This window comes from Macrosteles quadrilineatus, unplaced genomic scaffold (assembly GCF_028750875.1).
Source record: "Macrosteles quadrilineatus isolate MER2022 unplaced genomic scaffold, UCM_ALF_1.0 Scaffold_2__2_contigs__length_208266976, whole genome shotgun sequence".
Classification (NCBI taxonomy): Eukaryota; Metazoa; Arthropoda; class Insecta; order Hemiptera; family Cicadellidae; genus Macrosteles; species Macrosteles quadrilineatus.
In genome coordinates, this window is record NW_026542595.1 from 195,112,051 (window position 1) to 195,138,894 (window position 26,844).

General features: G+C 32.4%; 1 protein-coding gene across 4 annotated transcripts in view; it reads right to left on the reverse strand.

The window, feature by feature from the left end:
* Positions 1–26,844, reverse strand: part of LOC128986826 (connectin-like) — a 272,786-nt gene that overhangs the window by 227,941 nt on the left and 18,001 nt on the right. For all 4 annotated transcript variants that reach the window (XM_054407376.1, XM_054407378.1, XM_054407377.1 and 1 more), the window contains exon 2: positions 15,181–15,206. The gene's annotated coding sequence lies outside the window, so the exon portion shown is untranslated. The remainder of the gene's footprint in view (positions 1–15,180; positions 15,207–26,844) is intronic.

Consider the following 26,844-nt stretch of genomic DNA (forward strand, 5'->3'; position numbering starts at 1 on the left):
ATAATTACCAGTCTGTCTAAGAAAGTGGAATTTAATTGAAGCGAATTTTTAAGATGGGATATTTAAGTACAGTATTTCACTTCTGAGCACTGAGCAGATAGTAAATATGAGGGTCATAGCTGTAGGGGAGCTTTCAGCAATCCCTACAATGTTTTGTGATGTGTACCTAGATGTCAGAATTGAAAATGGCATAAAGTTTATAATACTGAACCAATGAAACTGACTGAGATGTCTTACAGCCTTAAATTAACAATCCATTATCATTTGATCCTTCATCCCACATTCATTTATTTAATATCTAAATTATGGATCTCTATACTCCAACTCATAACCTATGCCATTACGAAAAAATACAATTAAACGGGACTAAGAAGTTAAGCTACACGATTCAAGGTGAACACTAGTTTCGAAGGTTGAGACTATATATTTGTGAATGATTAAGATGAACACAGATAAAATATGCCCAACCGCTAGGTTCAGTTTAAACTGAAAACTGAATCAGATATTTTCTGAAACCTTCCTTAAGCAAATTTTTAGTGACTTTTTCATGGTTCATAGATGGAGCCAACTTTAATCATAGAACATTAAATTAAAGCCTGGATAAGACAAAAGCTTCAGAAACAACGTATAATTTATTCAACACACGCCCTTTCATTAAAAACAGCAGTAAGGCGTGTGAAATATATTGAATTTAAAATTGCAGACTTTAAGCCGAGTTTCTTCCTTGATCAGAATTTTCTATATTAATGAATTTCCATTTTTTACTATACCAACCACTGTGAGTTAACTATTCATTTCAGTAACTTTTCCTTGTTGAAAAGATCTATAGATCTATTTTCCTACATTTGAGAGGTTTTTGCTTCAACCGAGTCGATTCCAATCATTTCGAACGACAATGTATTGTACTCGTTAAATATATAGAGCTGTCAGGTCCAGCACAGTGTATTGTATAGTGGGAAACGTTCGAATTGTAAATGACAGTACCAGTTGACGTGTACTTGATTTTTTTATGTTCAAAGCTTAAACATTGAAACTAATACAACGTAAACGCATAAAAACTTTTTCTTATTCTTCATCTTTGAGTAAACAAATTCATTTATTTATTTGTTTATGGATAATACAATCACAACCGGAATAATCTACGTCAATGTAAATTATAAGCTGAGATCTAATTTAATTGAAAGACATCACACCGTTCCGTTTCTCTAATAATTCAATATAACACCATTTAATACTCGAGTTATGTGCAACAAACAACTTTCTAACTAAACTAATAATACCTTACATCATCTGAGTCAAGGGAATATAGATCCTTTGATCTTTGCAATAGGTAAGTGCACATGTAACGATATTCTCGAAGTGAAACGTTAACTTAGGTTGGCTTTAAAATCCGTAAATATAGAATTTAGGTTACCAATTTATCTAAAAGATACTGTACAATTTCTAAATAATACAACTTAGCAGTAATAGTTTTTATTGTTGAAGGAGATTATTTCCATTTTCATTCACACATTCAATTAGAGTTAAATCCTTGGAGTTATATTGCTAAATATTTTGGAAATGCGTTGTTTATTTGTAAAAAAATGTATATAAGGAATTATTATGAGAAGCAATGGTAAGTGTGTTAGGCTTACAATTGAAACAGTACAAGACCATATATCGTTTCACAGTGGAACTACGATTGAAATACGAGCACCAGTTAGTAACATATTGCGATCATTAGTAAACTAAGTGGATTTGGACTGTCCAGTCAATCCTACACCATTACTTGTGGTAAGGGATTGTTGAAACTCACATTTGTTTCTAAATAGATATTTACTGAGTCAAACATTGTTTTTTTTACAGTAGTTTATGTTTTATTATATTGAACTTTTCATGTGTATCACTTATTTAAATGATCGTGAAAGGTTGTAGTTAAAACAATTCAAGAACTTAACAAAACAAGTAACATTTTTAAACGTTTTTATACTGTTACCTTGTTCAAATGTTTTAAGAAATATCAAGGTTTTATGTAAAACTTTGTTTACTTTGATAGAAAATCAATGATGAAATTGATAGAATTTCTTGTAAATAATTATTAAATTAAAGTTTTTCTCAACATCACCATAAAAACTATCAAGCGAAAAATTTGGGAACCTCGAAGGGTTAATGCTTGAATTTAATTATTTTTTCCTACCATTGCATGGAAATAATCACATCGACATAACTGTAAAGAGTACGCAAAATAGCTCATTGCCGCTCTAGAGCAGGAATGGATTATTACTGCTCGCTAATCATCTGATTTCACAGTTGTCATTTCTTCACCAACCACAGCATCCTCAAGTATACGAATTATGATTCGAATACTTAAAGACATGTGTGTTTTACTAAAACAGACTTGTCGGTGCCCAGCATAATTTTATAGTTATATTTGTTTCAACTAGTGTAAGTTTGAGAAAGAGAGCGATACAATCTTCTTCTCATTAACCCTTAGGTCACGGTCGGCAAGTATAAAACGTTTTGGTCACAAAACTGTAATAAAACAGGCCATTAAAGATAACAGCTGTGGGATCTGGTCATAACGTGGCTTACAAGGGAGAGACTGTTGAAATAGTATCTTGCTTTATAACATATTGTTTACATGTTGTTTTCTAACAGTAATGACATATCTGAATTATTCAGTTAAAACTGATATATTATACACTACTAACATTGATGTTTTTACGACATTTTCCAATCATGGATTGATCCTAAGGAGGTTTTGTAACGATATAATAGTTCTTAAAAATGAACTATACGATAACATAGGACGTATCACCATTATTTGAATACAAATTGGAATCTTGTCATTGAAGCAATTACCTGGTATTTCAGAATTTCGTATTAAAACCAAGATTTTAAATCTTAGAGATTCCTTTATTTGAATTATACAATCCTTTCTTCATGGTTTGGTGATTTTTCATCCTTTTAAGCCTATTAGTTTTTTGTCATATCTTAATTTGATGACGGACATACTGAATTCCATATTTGACAATTGAACCTATTGTCAATAGGAAATGGATAATTTACATTAGGTGGATGCGAATTAAGATGTTAAAAAATGACTGAAGATTGAATAACATGGTAAAGTAAAAAAAATAAGCACTTGAAAATAAACCTCAAGGATTAATCATTTTGGTAACCATGTATTGAAATAATGTTAAGTTAACTGTAATTTAAAAAAAATTTTGCATAATAGTTTTGGAACTTTTGGAAGTTTTGAAAATAGTTAGACTTCTTGCATAGTTTTTCCTTTATATTGAAACACCAAAGATTTGGTGAAATACCCTTAAATACCCTACCTGAAAAATAAAATTGCATTGACACGTCCTCAACTCTAAGCCGCATGCTGTTTGTAGAATTTTACAAGCTAGCATATTTCTTATGACTATCCTTGATTTACTTTACAGTCTAGTTAAACCATTTTTTTAAATTTGTAAGTAGATCTAGAGAAAAACTACAAAAATGAAAATTCTTAACTTCTCATTAGACCCTTTACGATGATTATGTTATTTAAGCTTAAAATATAACTATACTATCTGCCCAACTGTCCTGTCCATAGGGATGAAAAGTAGATTAAAATATAATAGTAGATTACATTTTTATAAATATTTTGTAATAGTTCGATACTGATTGATATAAAACGGATAGAAGTAATTTTAACATCATTTTAATTAATTAACTTTTACATATTATTGTTCACCGTCAATAAAACAACCTGCAATAAATCAACAAAGACATCAGCAAGGACATTACGGATTGGTCAACTGTAAAATATGGAAACCCTGAAATAAAGTGTGCTCAGTATATTATCGTTTATAGGTTCTATGTTTTCGAAAACCACATTTCTCAGTTGAGAGCAAATTTAACGATACAGTCCGTCATATATTCCCAGCTGTCAAACTGTCCGGCAGTAAAACTGTTTTCATTGGCTAATAGGACGTTGTCTTGTTTTTTTTTTATAAAAAGGGGAAAGATATTGTTCGTCGATTTTGTTTCCTGTTGATACCCAAAACACGGCAACATTGTATACCAGTACTTTGTTTTCTAGTCTTTTTTCCACGTTGCCCAATACGGGAAACATTAATTTAAGCAACATTGTTTGTTCAAACATAATTCTTAATACATACCTAACTGGTTAGTGTTGGGTGTTTTCCATGTCAAGTTCTCATTATTAATTAAGAAACAGATGCTACTCTGATATATTTAATTGATAGAAAATGATCTTAGAAGTATTTACCTGCATTTACAAATACTTAGTTACACCCGGATATTCAAACATTTTTGAATGTTGGTGTATAGAATTGTTTGAGATAAAGATAATAATATAAATTTATTTCGTACAAAAGTATTGTACTACAATTAAATTAATTATTTGTAAAGTTTAAAGGTATGAAACATTACTGATAGAAATATCAGACAGTATCGAATGTTTTGAGATGTTTCAACAAGGCTAATTATTGTGTAATGATTGATGTACAGTGTGAAGTGACTGGATAATTAGATCAACAACGAGATAACGATTGACTTATTGAATTGCCCTATTGTGGCTCCTACTCTGTTGAACAATAGAGCAGGATATAATAAAACAATGCACTTCAATAGAGTGAACCGCGGAAACATACTTAGAGCTTTGCAGCGTCACGTAGCGTTAACAAATGCTATTATTTTACATTTAATGTCTAACTGCATTATTGCTTGTTGGTTAAAGATTTATAAGTTTTCCTGCTAGGTTATTTCGCAGTATTAGCCTACTAAAACATAAAAAAAATATCTTCTTTCATCAAATTATATTTTTACCTATAATTCGAATGATTTACTCTAAAATTCTTTCTATTTGGAAAATAGAAAAAAGTTATCAATATAAAAAAATATAATACAAATAATGAAAAATAATGGTTAGTCATCATTATTTATATTTATACTTATATAATAAATTTATTTAAATTTTGTGACAATACATTAGGCTTTATCTACTCATTTTGAGTAAGTGGGGAAATTGAGTTTCAAATTCTTTAAATCAACACTCTTAAAGTTAATTTAAAATCGGCTAACTATATTATTTTTAATACTAGTATTTTTTTCATATTCAAAAAAAATTTTATAGGGTTTTCTCACATTACTATACACGAACAACTAAATACATGAAAAACAAGAAAAGTATTTATAATATTCAGTAAACTTACAGTTAGTGACACATTTTCAAACGTATTATTGTGGTAGTTTAAGTCACGTATTTTTTTCTTTCACAAATAATTCACAGAATGCGTGATGACTGTATAAAATAATCATAGGTTTACCCAGTTTCAAAAACGTATTATAATTACGTTACCTTTTAATATTTAGTAGTTGTTCATTGTTCTTTACATTCAGTAGCCTAGCGTATTTCGCCTCATTGACGCATGTTTACAGTATTACGAATATTAAAAACGTAATTTCACTACGTACTATAATCGTAAAGCACTATTGTCTATTTACGTCATGGCTAACTGGGTGGTTCTACCAACGAACTATACTAACTATAGTATATTTGTATAGTTCGATGGGTTCTACTAGCGATACCGACAATAGTCAGTACCGATAATAATTATTACTAAAATATCGTATGATGGTACCTGGACGAGAACCGCTTCTCATTAGTACAAACCGCCACAATAGCTACTAAACATACCGACACACGCACCACCAACTGCAACGATAATCAATTTGATCAAGTACTAAGTAAGCAGCAACCCAAACAAACGGCATAATCGTTGGAAATTATAGAGCATCCGGTTGTTTAACAGATGTGGTCGATAGGAAGACGATTACCACAATTGGGTGGGGTACACAACAATTAGTGTAATGTGTAGTCTGGTACCGTGGTGTAGGTAGAGGGCGTTGTTTTTAATACTACCATTGGGATAATGTGATGCTGGTCGTATTGTAAATCAATTATACTGTATATCGGCATCCTCTAATCATCTGTTTGTCACCAATAACTTAAGATAACCTTGATTATCCTTGAACAAACCATACTTAAGCTTTAGGTTTTTTACCAGCCTAGAAACTATGGTGTCAAAGACATTAATGGAACCTGTTTAATCTAAGACATATCCACACATTCGAGAAAGGTGTAGTTGTCCAAGCGAAAATTGCCGACAACAAGTTTTTTTTATAATTAAGAGTAACAACCTATGAAAGTCGTAGACTCTTATAGGGGAAAAACTAAAGTACATTGTATTTCTTTGGTACTTGAAATGACTACGCAACACATCTTTAAAAATTTTTATTTAGGTAATCATTCTTAAGTGGTGTTATAAAAAAAAAAACATGAGCGCATTAAATGTAGTTTAAATGTAGCGTTGTATGTGAGTCGGCGGCTCAGTCGGTAGCGTAGCGGACATCGGGCCCAAGGCAGCGATGTAGTGAGTTCGAATCCTGGTCATTACCACTAAAGTTTATCAGTAAAGTTCACCTTTGTACTGTACCGGCTCACTCCTTGCTTTGCTGTAAACGATCCACGCACGGGCGCTTAGTCTAAGTGCACGGGCAAATGCAAGGTTAAAAGAGGCCGCCAACCTCTTAAAAAAAAGTTACTATGATTGTTTTACTACATTGTTCAGGATATGATATATTACCATGTTGATTTTTTATGTTATTACAATCTTACAAAATGAATATTTTTTACCTGTTTCAATAAACCAAGAAAACATTTATTGGCATCTCTTTTCTATGTATAATCGCAACACAACCATCAAGAGGTTGAATTAGACCGCCCGTGCACAACGGGTTGAACCAAAAAGTGTTAGAAACAACCTTTTTTATTGAAAATCCGCCATTTAAATTGTTTTGTGGGTTAAAATTCTAAAATGTTACTTCAGTCACTTTTCTTTCAATGTTGTTATCATTAAAAGTAAAAATATACGTCGGAAAAGTAATTTCAAAAGTTAAAAACACGTCGAAAGTCCAAGTCATTTTACTAGTTTTAGAAGTAGGGTGTTTTTGAAGGTGAAGAAGTAAATTTTCAAATAACCCCTAAGAGTGTCTTGTGTATAATTTAGTTCCTGACCATAAAAATTCTTTAAAACCTCATCTCATACCGTTTTCGACTTATAGCCTTAAAAAGTCGTATTTTCTCAAAAAAAGTTGGATTTAAGGGAATTTTTTGTCGGGTTGTAATTTGAAAATGTAACTATTTTGGGTTTTCTGGGTGGTTTGGGACCAAGACGGACCTCCAAAAAAATCAGATCCCTAGCTATTCTATAAGTGGGTAAACATGTGTATACCTAATCAGTGAGTTACACAAGCGGCTGTATAGTGTATATCCCGTTAAAGTATGTGCACGGGTGGTCTGATTCACCACGTATAAATATTAATATAGAACTTCTGGAATAAAAATCTAAACTTAATTCGCTTGAATAATTTCCTAAAATACTTTTGACATGAGCTATTAACAAGCCGCTCGAAATAGCTAGTGACTGAAGGAGTTGAGCAAAGTGGCCGACTATTACGTTAATTGGATCTGCGTGTCGAGCACCAAGTCTTCACTCGCTCATCTTGGAAGTTCGTTAATAATTATAGTTTTCTCTGGTTAACAAGCTTGATGAAACTTGTAATTCAATGTCAAGCCTACACTCGCGAGCGAGTTGGACGAGTTTTAAGTAATAATTTAATTGGTAAATGAATTATGTTGATCTTGAGGGAATCTGTTATAGATTAATGTGTTTTTTGGTGGTGGATTTAAAAATGTCAGCATTTGTAGTGAACTTTTGTTAGTGTTGTTTTAAGAATATCAAGATTGTTGTGATACTGTGAGCTTAAAGTATTTAAATTTTGTTTTGGTAAGTAAAGGGCTATATAAAAATATTATTTTGGTATTAAACTTACACATTATTGAGTAGTAATTTATTGAAACATTCTGATCGAAATGAAATGAAATTACATTTAATGAAAATTGTTCTTTATTGAGGCAAACTTAAGACCACATGGCCCTTAACAACTGATTGAAGAATCAATGATTTTATAGTTCTAGAAGATCCAAAGCCTGCAGGAAGAACCCACTTTTGAAATAACTTACTATATATTAAACTCACTGACCAACAAGTAAAGATAAAATAAAATTTTCTATAGCAAATTTTAAACAAATAAGGATAATTTAAAACTGATTTCTGATAAGGTAAACACGTAGCCCAACCAAAACTCGAGTAAGGAAATGTAGGAAGCTCGTAGAAATTAACTACTCCATCACTGCAACGTATGTAAAAATGAAATCCGTTATTATTCCGCAGCATTATCAAAATATAAGCATATTCCAGTAAATAAGTCTCCAGACACCGTTGAGCAATACTGTCAATATGGTGGCAGCCTAAGTTGATAACAAAACACAAACAAGCACACATCACAATATCTGTATCAGTGTTATGTGTGTGTGTGTGTGGGGGGGGGGGGGGGGAGTGTGCCACGTGCGTCTGATAAACGTGTGTGTGTACTGTAGCATTGTAGCATTGTAGCATTGTAGCATTGTATAATTGTAGCATTGTAGCATTGTAACATTGTAGCATTGTAGTGCTAATGTGTTAAAACCCACCAGGCTGAAAGGGTTAGTTTGAGTGTTAAAAAATATAATGGTCCTCATTTTGTTGTTGTTGTTGTTTAGACTAGACACTAAATCTTAAACTTTTCGGCAAAAGCAGTATATACGTCTTTGTAGACGGCATATTTATCACCGGTATTGAAATGGAACTCGTCTCTTGAACAAATCTTGGTAACACAACACCAGGGTAAACTTTTAATGTAAAATAAAATACAAATATAATATGTTACTAAAAGATTTTGGGCTACAAGTAAATATGTAATTAGTGGATTACGCTCTTCCTGTAAAACCACAGAATTGTAACTTGAAACCGTGTCACTGATTCAGATTCAAGGTTTAAAAGCGTATTTTTATAACCAAAAGGCAAAGTCATAACAGGATTTTCATTATATGATACTGTCTTAGAGCAGTTATGAAACGACTAAATATTTGTAGTATATTTGCGTGGAAAACATTGAGGTAATGGTTTTTGGTTTAACCATCAAAATTGAATCATAATGTAGCTATAAATGTTTATTGAAGATGACTTTTATGTTTTCTCACTTCAAAAAAGCATTTTCATCCAGTCTATGAATTGATTCATTACCACTTTCAATTTTTTTACGTATCCTTTTCAAACTACTTTTGTAATAATCCAATAATTACAATAATTAAATAAATTTAAATAAGTTTTCCAAAACTTAAAGGTTTGAGTTCATCACACGCACCCTCTTTATATTTGTACGTAAGAGTATTAATGATGCTTTGGAGGAAGTGTTTACCAAAGAATAATAATACAATTGGATTATTTCCTTTTTAATCGTACTGCTTCCTTTGTGACTCGTGCTTAATGTATTTAGATTGTTCCAAATGGCCCAATTGTTACATAAACCATTGACTTTAGATGGGCTGAGGTAGGTGTGCCAAATGTTTAAATTAGAGGTAACCCTCATTATTTATAATCATAAAGTATAGATAAATTAACTACAAACTTATTGTGATACTGTCAAGGTTAAAATAGTCTGTCTATGTTTTACTCACTATTTATTATAGTAGGCCTACTGAAGTGATATAAATGATGCAAAGGCTTACACACCACCCTCTAATTTTGTTCATTGTTGTGGCTTGCCCCTGAACTGGTAAGACAAATATCAAATAATAGTGGTTTATTTACCTTTAATTTTGTCCCAGTTCAATAAAAGTTTTAATATCTACTGGTAGATATTACAACTTTTATTGAACTGGGACGAAAGTAAAGGTAAATAAACCACTATTATTTGTACTCTAATTTTGCTTTAGATAAATAATCAGCGTGTTTGAAATCTAATTAAAATCGGCATCAATTAAAAGCAGCACAATCAAACATTTTTTATAAAAAATACAAGTTACAGCTTAAATTTATAAAAATACGTTTACTTATATTTAAATACTTAGGTAGTATCTAAAATAGTGTTTACAGAAGTGTCCCATAGTGTTAATAGGTTATTTTTTTTAATCAATAACTTTCAAAAAGGAATAAAAATTTACAATTTTATCAGTTTCAATTTGATTTAACGCTAGCAATCATAGAATAGCAATTAGACGTAAACAAGCAATTCGTGGTTGTAGATTTCATTTCATACAAATCACTTTTCTAAAATACTATGTTTTTGGTGGTCTCCATAAATTTATTTTAGAAATGCGTTAACCTCCTATTGTTGTCATAAGGTATGACGTATGTCATATGTAATAAAGACCATTGTGAAGAATATATTTCCAGCTTGATTTTCATCTTTGGTTGTCATCTTCCTACGCAAGACGCATTCAGTGTCGATTGTTGTGTAAATATCTGATATAGAGGTGATTCATTGTCGTGACAGCATCTTGGTGGGGGGGCAGTATAGTCAGGGGGGGGGCATTTTAGTCAGGAGGGGGGACAGTATAGTCAGGGGGCAGTATAGTCAAAGCATCAACCAAACTGATGTAAATTCCGCAATGTAATTTACTCAATTAACTAGAGTTTACTCATGTTTGAATATTTTAAAAGTTGATTACTATCTCGTTGAACACTCCCATACACAGTAGTACGGCCTGAAGAAAGATCGAAACCTAAATTGGTTGTGTAAAATCTGGTACTAATAGCAGGCCCGGACCGGTCTACCGATGCGGGTGGCGGTTACACGTCCGGGCGTATTTCACACGGACACGGTTACCGACCGGACTGGTTTCAGGTTATAACACTTACCGGTTTGCAGAAAGGTTGCAGAAGTTAATGAAGTGTACTACTGCAATGAGGTGACATTTAAGGAAAGTAGACGAACATTTTTAACTACTTGTATTGCTATACTTGCGTATTACTATATTTTGTTAGGAAGGAATTGAATAATAAATAAGTATGTGAATTATTAAAATTTCTAGATTTTATAGTGGCTTGTGCAGAATATTATTTAATTTTCCTAGTTTGGGAGCATTAACATGTACATTTTATGACATAATTTTTTTGTATAATCCGAGAGGTCTTTAAAAGAAGCTGGATTACCTTGTTGAATGAAATACAAAGAGAACCTAAGGAGCATAATATAACGTCAAATATATATAGTTTTTTTTTGTTTTAAGCATTCACTTGATTGATACCATCATGGATTAAAGAGTGCACCTACTCTATCTAAATCTATTATTTAATAAATAACTCTTTATCTATGATACTAGGTTTGCCACGTATTATAGCAACTCACACGTGTTAAATGAATTCAAAGAAAATTGTTTTAAGTTTTATAATTCATTATATTTTGTATTACAAAACTGATGATTCTCAGATTGTAGGTAGGCCTACAATAGGCTTTTTATTTTAATGGTATTTTTTTAGTTAACAACTTTAGGGATTTATTACATTAATAATTTCATGACACATGATATTTTTGTTTACATAATACAATCTTCAAACCGTCCTCCTCAGAGATACGAAATGCATCAGTTATTGGCATTACAATAAAAACACATAATTACAGCTGGAACAAAATTGCATTCCCTCCAAATAAAAACCAGCACTGCAAATTGGATGGAATGGTCTAGCTGTTAGCTCAATTACACCCGACACGGTTTCATTCTGATTTTGGCAGCGAAACGTCGACGCTCATCAAGTGAAAAAATCCAATCGCTAGTTCTGCCAAATCTGGACGAAACTAGATTGAGTCCTCATCATAGGTGAATTAAAGAGGAATTTTAATGTGCGTCCTGGCTATTTCACAATTATACTGTTTTATGGGTTTACAGTTTCATGCACAATCGTCTGCTGTCCTGACATTATTTGAATTATGTTCCAGAATTTCATATATACCTAAACCTACATTTGAAGAGATTATCTATTTACTACGTTTTCTACATTTTAATGATAAACCTAACTTAGGAGCAGTATGGTAGTCCTATTAAATTGCGTAATTGAAAGTAAAAAAAAAAACTTATAGTCCGGTTGTTTGTGAGCTGATTTTAACAATCAAGTTCTCATTTGATATAAATTTACATTCTCTATAGTTTTGATTGTAAAACAACTTTCTTAATATTTACGGGTTTAATAAAATTTGACAATGAAGATTTTGAATTGAAACGACTTGAGATATTGTAACAACATTTTTAAGCGTTTCTCACCTCATAAACTAAGATTTATACCAATTTTGAAATTTCTATCCTGAAACATTCCCAAGATACAAATTAATAAAAAAAAATCATGAACAGAATGACAGACAGAAATCTAGGCATTATAGACCCACAATTAGCTAAAACACGTTTGTCTTAGCCCAAGGAACAATTTCACAAAATATGTTCAAACAATTTGGAAACACCCTGTATAGTATTGTTTAAATTGCATCAGAGCTATAGTATTGTACCAGTGACACCTGACTCCTATTATCGTATGAGTGACACCTGCCTCCTATTATTATATGAGTGACAGTAAGACTATTGTTTAACCCGAATAACAACAGCGCTGTAGTGTCACAATAAGGACCACAGAACCTTAACTTCATAAGAATTAAATCAGAGCATTAACTTTGCATGAATTTAAGGTAGGGTAGAGCTATACCTAGGTCATCTCCATGACATCGAAGCTATCGTTTCGTTTCCAAAAGAGCTATTAATCGTCATTATGTACACTAGATCCATAGTTTTGGCTAAAGTGCTTTTACTCTCTTGTGCCGATGACAGTTGTCAGTGACGGTATGGCTAAAGTTTCGCCTGAGTGACGGCAGAGTTATATTTGTGTAGAAACAGGCTTGACCGTGATGTCAGAACGAGATCGTTTAACATTTAGACGGAGGAGACAATGATTTACAGTCAGCTGTGATGCAAGCGCTGCGCCGGGCCTGGCTGGGTCGTAACATCGCACAGCCTCCGCTCTCTCTACCATTCTGGATTTAATCAAGCATTATACAAAGCTAAATTGGTCCTAATCATTTAATATAATTGTGTCATTATAATTTTGAATTTTTTTCTATATCAGGTGTCATTTTATTGTCCTTATTTATAGATTTTCTAGCCTCTGTCGACAAAATAGTGTTTTAGTTTTAATTAAGTATTATGTACAACTACATTAACCATGATTGTGTAATAGAGAGTTTGTCAATAAATTATTCGTTATACTTGATGTAGACGATGTAAGTCTATGTTCCATATTAGATATTTTGTGGGGGGGGGGGCGAGCTGGTGTAGTGGTTAGAGCTCGGGCCATCGGTCCTTGAGGTTCCGGGTTCAAATTCTGCAAAATCACCAATGGATTTTATCCATGTGATAATGCCGCAACCTCTAGGTTTAGCCTGAAGTAATGTGAAAAAACGTTCCCGGAATCGTCCTAGAACAAAAAAATTAGATACTTTATGGAAAGATTTTGCTGTTGAAATGTATTATGATCTTTTAGCATTATATCGTATGAATGACGTTTAAATTGCCTAAAAAGAGATTGTCGGGTCATTTTTTTTTGTGAGTTAGCAAATCAAGTACGGTATATAAAAAAATTAGATTAGGAAAATCGTTTACAGTAGAGCATTCTTTTCATTAAATATTTAAAAACGTTCTTTATTTTTTTAGAATTAAAAACTCATTCTCTAATTTTAGTGAAAAAAAAAACAGCTGGCCTGGATTTTCTCTACTTTAAACAACATTTATGATGAAACATGCGTTTCGTTGTATGGTTTCTATTGGTTCAACGTGTTGTTGTTATATATCAGAAATAATTTCATGCTCTTATACGTAAATTACGTTTCATCTTGGATGTATGTGTTTTTAAGCCCATGGTTGCATAAATAAACATATAAATTTCAACGGATGGTGTCTTTGGTTTCTGTAGACATCAAAGCGAAAGATTAAATCGGTCCTGGGTTAAGGCTAGGTTAAATGCACGTGGCTTGTGTCTATATAAAAAAACACGGTTATCTGATATAGCACAGCTTCCGCAGAGATATCTCATTGTCACATTCTGGAGAGCTCTTAGTCTCCAGAGTTACACAAGAACAGGGCAATGACCTCTAGATACTCCACTATATTGCACACATAAGTCATGACTGTGTATTCACACATTAGTGTATGCATGTTATCGTGCATTTCCCAGTAAATCCCCATAAGTGATTAATAAAAAATAGTAATACATTTTACCAGCCTAAACTGAGAAAACTTTTAAACGTTTTAAATTAAATTAATTGGTGAGTCGGTGGCTTAGTTAGTAGCGTCACGGACTTCGGACCCCAAGGCAGTGATGTGGGTTTGAATCCTGGTCACTGCCGCAAACATTTTATCAGTACAGTTCACCTTCGTACTGTAACGGCTCACCCCTTGCTTTGCTGGATACGTTCCACGCACATATCTGTAGTATATGTGGATGGGCAAGGTTAAAAGAGGCAGCCAACCTCTTAAAAAAAATATAGACATGTGTTTGTATTTTAAAAAACTTCATTCAAAGAGTTATCTAAAACACGGTAACCCGTTGAAGTTCTATTGAATTCATTGGCTATATGTTCCATATCATTAGTATACCTATATTGCTAGAATAGGCAATTATTTACCATTAGTAAGAGAAAGAGGTTGGTATTGGTTTAAAAGTTAAATTTATCATTTTTGTGGTTATTTCAATAAATAATAATTTTTGAATAAACTATTTATCATAAATTTATTTTAAGCAAATTTTATATTTTTTAAAGGTTATTAACAGTTGATTATTAACTTCTACACATTGTAAGTCGACATTTGATTGGAATTCCACAAATCCATACGATCGTTGGGTTGGATCAAATTACTAACACATTAGTAAAATATTGTATTTGCCCTAAATTTAAAATAATGATCACTATTGTGGATTTTACTTAAGAGGATGTGCCAGTTAAGCTCATGTATCTCATGCACCAGAATCTTAGTATACTGCAATTTATGGATAGACATAATTTTCGGCTTAATTAGTTTATGAAATTCTACTAGTTTTATGGAGTTATGTGATTAAATCACCATTAAAATTTAACAAGGCTAAGTATTTTTTTTCAAATCTTAAATGTAAAGCTAGTTTAGTCACATAGAGTACCTTTGTTAAAGCATTTTCCATAAAATGAAACATCATAGTATATAATTTAAATAAATATTTTTAATCTTACCTTTTTCTCCACCAAAACCCTGGAATCTGCAAACAAACAAAAATGTCCGAATTACATCATGATCTATTTAAATGACATAGCAGATGTGCTATAACTTTTAAAATTATTAAGTAAGTATGAACTGTTTTGACGTACCGTATATAGTATATCCTTCATATTATAAATGTTTCTATTAAACAATAATATACAACAGAATGCCGTAAACAAACCATCCTGCACAAACATTAAATAGGTAACGAGCGTCCTAAAACAAAACAAATCGAAAATATTGTTGTAAAAGCAAAGCTGCATAACAATAATTGTTTGAGTGTTGTCAACTCGCAAAATCCTAACAGTAAACGGGAAGCTTAACCTAGTGTCGAGTTTTGGTCGGAGGAGTGGGTGGGAAACAAAAGATTTATGACAAAGCCTGATGCAAGTAGTGGGAGAGAGAGAGAGAGAGAGAGAGAGGGGGAGAGAGAGAGAGAGAGAATTGTTGACTATAAACATAGTACAAGCAACGAACCTGCACCATACCCCAGTCTGTCGTCTACTGAAACATCTGGTCATTAACATTGACAAATGCTGGCAACGTAAAGTTTCGTGAATATAAACTGTAATGCTAATACTCTTTGGTGGACTATTTCAATTTACATGTACTGAAATCAATATTAGTTAGCTTGATTGTAATTTTTGTAAGATGCGTGTTATTTAATTCCGTTCATTCAAGAAAGTAAATGTATAAAAAACCCAACGGACGAATAATTTTCTAGGTTTGTTTCTAGATTTTCTGATTAATGAATATATTTCGATTGATTCACCAAGAGAGATTACCACAAATGTATTAAATGTAACCACTAGGCCTACATAATAACTAATAATTTAAAACAGAGTCAAATAACTTAAAGAACGTTTAAACCTAATTAAATGTGATATACCATCACAAACCAATTACACAGCCGTTGTATACGTAATCGTTGTTTATACTTGTATGTGACTCGGTGCTTTACTTACACACTACAAACGTGACAAAGCATCAGTTGGCAATGGAGCACGTATGCTGACGTAGGAACACCTGTCTCAGATTCTGTTACATATGGGAAGCTAAACGTTAGTCACTGACACATGTGGTGTGGAGGCAGCATTATCAGCCCCTGATCGCAGCTGATGGTTTAGGATATGTGTACAACCAGTTTACAAGAGTCGAAGTAATATGTATACTACTTGCCACTGTCAGCTGGTGGCTTTAGCCACCATATCTGCTGAAGCAGGATGTCTCAGCAACTAGTATCCATTGAATGTTAACATTGCTGTTATTACTTGTACCTGTAATGATGGCCGTCACATTATCTGATGAACCATATCTGCTGATGCAAATACATCATCTGTCTCAGAAACTGGAGTCCATTGAATATTTTTACATTGCTGATGTTGCATCTGTAGTGTTAGTATAGTCGTAAAATGTTCCATGCACAATATCTGCTGACGCAACTACATCAACTGTCTCAGCAACTGTTGTCCATGTGAATGCGTGAACGATTTCTCCATGTAAATTACATAGCAACGTTGTGTGGTGGCTGTAAACATAATTGAAGATGCAGCATATCTGCTGAAGCAGAAACTATACAGCTGACGTGCATGTGAATGTGTACATACCGCCTGCATATACATTACTTCATATTCACCAATTTAGTCTGTGGATTCAGCTACATCCTCCTGTCTAGCAGTTGGCGTCCAACATACAGCCTCTAAACATCGCCTCCATACTTTAGTCTAGTAGCTGTAAACGTTCTCGCTGAAGCAGAATTTTCACTGACGTAGCTTCCACCTATCCTAGCTCCTGTTACATATTGAAGATGTGAATGTACAGTCCTAACTGAATACAACTGTAGTGTGAAATCAGCAGTAACAGTACATGATGCTGCATATCCGCTGACACAGCTCTACCACTTTGTCACTCCAGATGTTACATGTATGGACAAGTGAACTGCATTGACAATGTATTTTAATAATAACAACATTTATATTTGCAATTTTTAAATATTTAAAAATGTTATATTTATTTTGTCTTACAAGAAGAAAATGATGGAAATTGCACCTGTAAGGCAGAAAATAAATGGTGAAAAATCATCAAGAATTAGACGTTACTTCCAAAGAAAATGTCAGAAGCATACACGTATATGGTTGGGAAGTTTCTATTAAACAATATTAAATGTTTTTTTTATTTTATGAACACTTATATTTATGCGCATATTAAAATTATTTATCATGAAAATGATAGAGTTCCAGGAACAGCGATACACAGTTTCAATTAGCTCATATAATCGGATTAACATTGATTATTAGCCATTATCGAACATTTTAACAGTGCATGTGTCGTGTTATACTTATCACCTTTTTAAATTGAAGTATATTAAATATTGAACTAAAGGCTACTAATAGATGAGTTCAATATACTCTGTGACCTGTAGAATAAATACGAGGGACTAGAAGTAAAATATTGTAGTCATCAATAAGCTGAGTGGACTGGGGCTATTGGGTAAAGGCATTGATGGCATTTGTATTGGGTTCTCTTTCAACCTTAAGCCAAGTCAAGGAAAAATATACTTTAGCTACTTGATAAAAAGGGTTGGATCTTACTAGAAACTATTTTCATTCCTGAGTGTGTTTTATCATTGATACAGACAGTTATAATGATTTTATTGTTATTATGGTGTTGATACTTTTGTATAACAGTAATACAGGCCAATAAAAATGTCAAATAAGCAAATTTTGCATAATGAACCCTCCTAACAATTAAAGGAAAACCTTTATGTACATTGACCTTAATGTGTCTGTACCTGAAGGTGACTGTCCACTGGTCCATAAAAAATATCAATACCGATGAACAGTTTTAAAATAGCGGAGCAGACGGTAAACTATCCTGTTGGTGTCATGGGTTAACAACGAAATATTTTTCATACGAATATTACAAACAATACTGCTATGTTTGAAACGTATATACGTTATTTAGCTTGGGACAGATATTACCGGTCGTAGGCCCCATGAGTGGGTTTTGGCCAAGAACAATTACCGGTAGGAAAAATTTAAAGTGTAATTATGAAATTTGCAAAAAACCAATGAGGATATTAATTAAGGTTGAAGGTATCCGTAAGGGCTTTTGAAATAACTCCCATGGAAAAAATATTTTGGTGTATGAGCAAGGTTGCTATTGAATTAAATTAAATATATTTTTTTACAATTATCTTCAATAAATCTTAAAGCTGGATAATAAATGTCAAAAATAAGCGAAAGTTATTTCAACTGAGAACAAAAAACCAGAATCACCTCTAGAGTAAGAATTTACACAACAATCGACATTGACTGTACCTTGCGTAGGAAGACGTCAGCCAATGATGAAAAGCAAGCTGGAAATATCTGCTTTACAATAGCTTTTATTATATCTGACATCCGTCAGACGATGTACCTTCAATAACAACAAAGGAGGGTTACGTGACACTAAAATAGATTTATCAAGACCAACAACAATAGTTAATTACTTTATAAAAGTAGGTAAAAAAATATGTAAAGATGAGTTTTTGGTTTATTTTTATAAAATTCATTTTTTTGTTTAGGATTAACGTCTTAACAATAACTAATCCAGTGCTAATACTAAATGCAATTGTGTATATAAATTAGGGAACAAAACTAATGTAGAAACAAATATGATTGTACTCCTAACAATATTTTAGATTTTCTCTCTAATATAAACTATGATTGCACAAGTGAGCTTGAGTAAAAGTTTTTAGCTTTTAACCAAAAATGTTTATACAGTTACTATATATTTAACCTACAACTGAAAGGGGTGCGGAATCTCTTTTAAGGCCCGAGTTTATATTCAGTAAATTACAATATTTCGACGGTTTTAGCTTTGTGTAAATGCGTTACTAATGCAAAGTAGTTCGAAGCCTATTTAAAGCGTTAAGTCCATCTAGTGAAATTAACATGCTTCTACAAAGAAGATGTATTTCTCTGTATTTTAAAACTTATCTACTAAAAGTCAAACAAAATTTATACCTAATTGAAAAATAATACATGATCCTCCTTCATATCATATGGCAATGTTTACTACTGAACTTCACTTGAAAACAGCCAAATGCTTGAACTTTGATCTTGGCACTTCACATGTCGTTTTCTTTTATCTCTAAGCTGGACGAGGATCTAACTGCCAATAAAACCAACACAAACGACATGTAAAAAGTTAATGGCTGCTGAAACCAAACAACATCTGACCTACTAAACAAGCGAAATTATTGTTTTCCGAACACATCCCATTCTTCAACCACAGAGTGTAAACTAGTCTGATTCAAACGTTAGGAAACTGTACAAATTGATTTTTTTTTACTATTATACTATTATTCATATTGAGCCTTGTACCCTGTAATCTGGCAAGGTTTTACAATAAAAAAAAGCTGCTCTAATTTGTCAGTACATTATTGTATGACCTTCTAGATCTACAGTGTGATTGAAAAGCCCCGGAACGGTTTAATATCTTTTTTACTAATACAGATAAAGTAATGAGACTTGGTATATCAATAACAGCCACAAATGTCTACTTTTTTAAGCTATTAAAACTTTTTTATCCCTTACGGGGGACGGCCCACGAGGAGTCAGACAAAATTCTTAAATAGCAGCATAGGTCGAGTTTGGTCTTTGATGTCAAATTAAAGGTCTTTTTTAGTAGAATACAATGCCGCAAACCGCACTTCAAAAGGTTGATCCTGCGCAAAATGACAGTTGTTGAAAGATTCATTTAATTTACATTGCTATTATACGCTTTCTCCTCAGGGGGCACAGCCCTAGGAATCTGAAGAAAATTTTTAACGTAAGAATAGGTCGATATGCACATCAAATTAAAGGTATTCACTTTTAGATTACGATGCCGTAAATTCAAGCTCAACAGAATGCCTGAGTAAAAAATGGCAGTCATTCAAAGATTCAAAATGGCGGATTCAAGAAATCTTTGAACAACTGCCATTTTGCGCAGGATCAACCTTTTGAAGTGTGGTTTGCGGCATTGTATTCTACTAAAAAAGATCTTTAATTTGATGTGCATATTGATCTATGCTTCCTTTTAAGATTTTCTTCTGACTCCTTGTGGGACGTCCCCCTGAAGAATGATTGGATCACTGAATATGTGTTAAAATAGAGTTGTATGCCCTGTAACTTTGTCCCAAATATTTTAGCTATATCTGCATTATTTATAAAAATATTTAACCGTTCCGGGACTTTTCTATTACACTTTATAGTGGATTGCTTTAAACAATAGGTGATTGGAGAGATTTCATCCCGAAACCTGTAGGAAGCGTATCCCGCGTTGTGTAATTTATACCACAGCTGCGTTCCTAAGTAGGAACGGTTAACCACGGTTAATACAAAAACTAATACAATGTTTGTATAAGGTGATCAATTTACAAGTCAATCCATCACTGACGGTAATACAACTTAATAATCCTTTACGGTTTTACAACCATAAATAGTTTATTTATAACGTAAATTTGGCCTCTCCCAATTTTTGTTTGTTTTAGAAATGAGCAAATATACTCATACTGTAATGTTTCATACAAAGGAATTAGAGCGGTTATTTCTAAGCTAATAAACTAATTACTATTATTTATGTCAGCATAAAACTATAATGGTGCAACATAACAGGTAACGAGTATAATACATGACAGACATTGTCTTAAATAAACCTCTCCCTTTAATTTAGTTTGCTCTTTGTAGTAATTTCAGTTATTTATCCTCACCCTAGAGAGCTGAAAGGTGCCTAACACGAGTGTTTTAATTACTTTATACCACATAAGTTCGCTCTCGTTATGTTTAATGTTTACCTAGTTTCAACATGCTAGAACATTACGTGTAGCCTGAAATTTGCACTCATTTCGTACATTTGTTTTCGTACTTTATTCTAATTTTATATAATTTATTACTAAATTTGTATTTAATTATTATAGGGATCCACGTACATACCTATATTTGGGTCAAAGCTATTTTAAAGTAAATATTCAAGACGTGATTATAAAATGTATTTTAGCACAGTTTTTACAAGTTTTTTTCTACTTAAATTGCCATAAAAAGCACAAACTATGTTGAAAGTATTTCTTCACTGCGTATTTAAATTTAACATGAATTTATATTTTTTCAATCAATGTTTTCCCTGGTTACATATTTTATGTTTATAAACAATATGTTAAGCAATCTGAGAGGATTATAAGTTACTTGGAAAATACAAAAAAAAACACACTCAAGAAGGTATGTAAACCGTACCTTTAATAAAAAGACAAACAATTAACACAAAAGGCCGTTTCTCCTAAAGTTTAACCGTGAGGTATTTAATAGCCTTCGTAAATACAATTGTATACCCCCACCACAGCAAGCCTGCTGACTAAGCAAATTTCTATTTGGTCTATCGAATTTCCCATCAAAATATTGCTTTAAACATGTTAAGTATATTTTCCTTTTAAATAACTAGCTATATTGAGTACTTAGGTTTGCTGTTACATGGAATGTCATAAAGTTGGTTTTTATTGGAATGTCGATAGCTATGTATGAAATAAAAAAGATTATTAAATTTGATCAAAATAAAGTGGTAAACTTCAAAAGTTTCCTTATTCCCCATAAGATTAACATGGGAATTTTAAATTATTTTTTTTTCTTTTTTTTTATTATACAAACGACAATGCTTTAATTTAATTATTATAAGTTAAAGCTAATTGTTTTCATATGAGCTCTACAAATGTATTTGACATAAACCGCAAAGTAATTTGTGGTTAAAATGGAAAAAAATACATAGTTACGGACACACACTCATATTTATACCATAAATATTTTAACGGATTGTTTTTTGACCTGTGGGGGACATTATAACGAAAAAACGAAGTGGTCCAAGGGCTTAGATATTACCATTAGACCTACAGGAATAGCTTATTACCTATTTGGAAAATTCGCTTACCATATATGTTATTCGAAATTTCAAATAAAATACAAATGTATTTACTAGGCTACATTATTCACGTGAAAACAATATTGTGCTATACAGATGTTAGCGTTGAAATTATTAGGAGAAGAAAACAATTAGGATAATGGTAGCAAGTGGTATGGCATGTAAAGAGGGTTGCCGTGCTAGTAAACAATATGTCATTGCGACACGTACTATATATGTGCACATAAAACTTAGTGGCGTACTGTATACGTCCACAGGTGAAATATAGTTCATTCATTAAAGTGATGCAATCTTCTGATTTATAGTGACAGTCCAGCGGTAAAGTCTCAGTCATTAAGTGATTGTTTTTGTTGATAGGCATATCACATTGTAATTTTGACTTAGTGAAAATCACCTTGAAAGATATATCACTGAATTATTTTAATAAATTATATTGATTAATGACTCTAGTTTACATCATTTTTCGTAAAATGTTTTGATTCCTACTATTTTCCAACGGAAAATAAAATACTTCCTACCATTATGAAAGTCACCAATTATGAAAAAATATTTTTTAAGACATTTACTTAAAAGTGGTTTCCTAATGTGGAATATAATACATTTGGTTGACTATTCATTCAAGAAATAAAATTCAGATATTTACTTTGCAACACGTTAGGATCATTTTTCCTCATGTATACGTTATATAAAGTACTAGCTGGCCCGACAGACGTCGTCCTGTCCTAATGTGTTTTTATGTCAAATGCTCGTTCATTTTCAAGATGAGCTAGTTCGCATGGCCAATCACGTCCTGGTTCAAGTTCGTTCGCTACGCTCACTCACCTTTAGGTTGGGGCACGATCGCTGCGCTCACTTGCCTTCGGGTTAGCTCGTTTGCTACGCTCACTCGCCTTAACTCGCTTAACTCGCCTCAAGGTTGAAGTTCTTTCGCTACGCTCATTCACCTTTTGATTGCAAATTAGCTGTTGTCATAAATTAAAAAAAATAATAGTGCTGCACCCTGTTGGTAACCCTACTAACTTGTTAATGCTATTGAACATAACATATTCAAATTGTCTAGTCAAACCAGCTGTTAAGATCCTTTAATTCCATTTAAATATGAGTACTCATAAGGTTAACATGGAAAATTCCAGAGCCACTGGGGCGGAGCCCTTTTGAAGGATCTGCACCAAACTTCACACAAACTATCCTTGAATAATGCTTAATAATGCCTGAAGGTTTCATGACAATCTGTCGAGCGGTTTCGGAGTTCATAAAGGACAACAAACAAACAAACAAACAAACAAACAAACAAACAAACAAACAAACAAACAAACAAACAAACATACATACATACATACATTGGATTTTATATAGATAGATTAAGAAAATAAATACATTTACAGTCGCATAAAAAATAGAACAGAAACTACCAAAACATACTCAAATAACAAGGTATAGGCCTATTATCGGATAGTTATATTTCTTTTTAGCAGAGTTGTGCTTTTGAAAAGCATGAAAATCACAATTTTAAAATCAATGCAACACGACGTTGAAGTTTTTAAATACTCGTACATTCATATCAATAACTAATTAAGTTATTTTTTTGTCGAAAAGTAATCCTTAGCGAGTAAGAAATGTATATTTAACTTATTACGTTCCATAAACATTTCTTTATAAATTGAATAAAATGTTTTGCTCTGACACCTATCATTCATTCAGCCAAATAGTTTCCACAAATATTTGTATTGTATAACAAATAGTTACTCTTAATCAACGGGATACTCTTACAAAATGAACTAGGATTCGCTAGCTTAAGTTTATTGGTAGCCTCCTAGTTCTGGTTTAGCGGTCAGGATACCAACTGTAAGCCAATCAACATTGCTCTAGTGGTTACATCTGAGATGGCCGATTGGCTTGGTAGCAGCGTGGCCACAATTGCATTTGGATTATTGTCCAGGGCCTGTTCTCTAATCGAAATTTACTTATTGTATTTTGTAGTGAATAAGGAAAAGATATATTATAATTGTATCAAACAGCTTTTTTCTGCATCCTCATCTTTGGCCAACTTGGCGTATGCTAACTCTTTACAACTCATTGTGGAAAACTCGTAAATCCTTCATCAAAGTATTAATTTGCAACAAATTGTAGATTATTTTCAATCGTTAAAACAAAAAATGACGATCCCATAATTATTTGACATGTGCAAGTATACGTTTATTCTATTAAAATATCAAGCAAATACCAAAATTATACTTTTCTTACTTGGATTAAAAAAAAGAAGCATTGATGTTAGGCATATTTTATAGTCAGTCCGGGCTATTTACACGGTGCAGGTGTGAGCCTCCCTTTACGTTAAAAGTTTTCCCCATAAATTGTGGCCTCCCTGGACGATTTTAACGTCACTAGCTATTTCACTGCAGGGTTTTATATTTACAATACACAGGCTTGAAAAAATGCCTATTTTGGTGATAATGAAAATTAAAATACAGTGTGTATATTAAGTTTTGAAACAAAAATCTATATTTTTTATACAAAAAATTGGTTTACCCCCCTAATAGGATAGGGAATAGGGGGTGACTTATTTTTTTCATAAAGCAACCCATATTGAGTGACCTCTCGTTTTGAAGGGCTTGTCAAAAGAAAGACAATGATGCAAACCTGAGGTGAATAGTTTACGCCTAGCCAAAAAGGCAGGTAATGTGTTTCTTTTGACAAGCCTTTCAAAACGAGAGGTCACACAGTAGGGATAGCTATTTCAAAAAAATAAGTCATCCCCTACCCTGTTAGGGGGATTAAAAAATATGTTTGTTTTTAAACATTACGGAACCTTTGTCAATCAACGCCACCAACAAAATATTTCTATCTCTTTCAGTAAAAAAATACAGAATTGTTTCAAGATTTAATTGACACTATTTTACTAATAGTACTACTATTATAGTAGTAGTCATTTACGCAACGATCACGTAAAAATAGTGTTTACAACATGAGTAGAAATTTAAAGTACTGGCCTAGGCAAGTGCTTTAAAAACTTCAACGAGTATCGTTTAAAATATTTACGCGAGTTGCGTTCTTTACTTTACCTACCAAATTTTTTTTATTACTAACAATCACTACTCATAGTTTCTAAGAGAGGTTATGTTTTCGTTTATAACCCCTCATTGACACTGACAGTCCTGCAACGAATCATTGTGCCATACACTAATTGTACCGTTTATTAACGATAAAATTTACCTTTACACCTGGTTATTATTGAAGTTCAAAGTATTACAATTTTACTTCTTTTATCTAAATCCTTGAACTTCATTGGTCCGTCCGTTACCTGTGTTGTTTAGTAAAAAAAGAAAAAAAAATCTGTTAAGTGAATCTGTTCAATTTCTGACGACTGACCTAGTGTAAAAAAGGCTCGTATTTTTTTTTCCTCACCACGCTAGAAGTCGGACTAACAACATCCGTCGATGAAATTAGAACACTGCCGCTATTAAACGTCTATTAAATCAATGAATATAAAATGTGCAACTGTTTTTTCCATATTAAAAAAAAAACAATCGTTATGATTTTTTTTATTTCACTTTGTATTTCAAAGACCTTCAACGTTTGACGTTCTTAATTAGAATATAAATACGAAAGCGCAATGCTGGTTAAAAACATTTGAATGTAATATCTAAAATAATTCGTAACGTTATTCAAAACTGAAGTTTAGCATTTCAGCTAAATGTGGACAAACACTAGATGGCAGACACGATATTTGCATGAAAAATAAATCAGAAGGCTTATAAATATGCAACAGTTGGATATCACCAGACTTTTCATGAAGACTAGGTAATCTGTTTTAAAATAGTAATTGTAAGTTTATAAAAACAAAAAAAGGAAAACTGAATTGCAAATTACTCTAAAACTAATATTTGTGATTGTCCTATAACATTATTATTAAGCTTAGTATTGTTATTGGATGATTTAATACAAACTCGCAATGACTTTTTTAGATGAATAGTTGAGAAATAAGACCTTTATTCAACATTTCTTGACGTTTTCGGAAATTGTTGTACTCAAAAAATGTTTTAAAACTATTTCAGATATGGATTTTTTTATTTAAAACTTTTATTCTGTATATTCCTTGAAAAAAAGAACAACCCCTTATAAAATCGTTATTCTGTGAATAGTATGAAGTGCCTTGTACTATTTAACCACACAATGATGGTAAAATTATGGCTACGTAATGATTATTTGTTTCAAAGTTCATTAAAGTTCTTTTTAAAATAAATATTCAAAAAAGTTTTCCAAAAACAAAAACGTGGGACAAGTTAGACAACGCGTGTTTAAACACTGGCAGCAATTTAACGCCAGTCACTTAAATTTACAGCATGCCTCAGTGCCACGTCGCTCTACCTTGCAAGCTTTCCGAAAATACTGTCAGGAAAAAATATCAGTTTAAGGAATTTCCTTTTATCTGGTCATTTTTAAGGTTAGTTTATTGCTTACGTTGTACAAAAATGATGAAAAGTACGGTATGTGTAAATGTTCACAAATTAGGAAGTGTCATACTATTGTAAAGGTTTCTCAAGAATGCAGTATAGTACCCCTTTTAGAAATGTATACTTAAACAAGTTGTAACTATACATTAAAATGCTAATCTTCTGAATTTGGGTCCACCAGGGCCACATAAAAGGTAAAAAAAAGGTATTGTAGGCGAGGTGAGCTTAATAACTAAATCAAAATGTTAA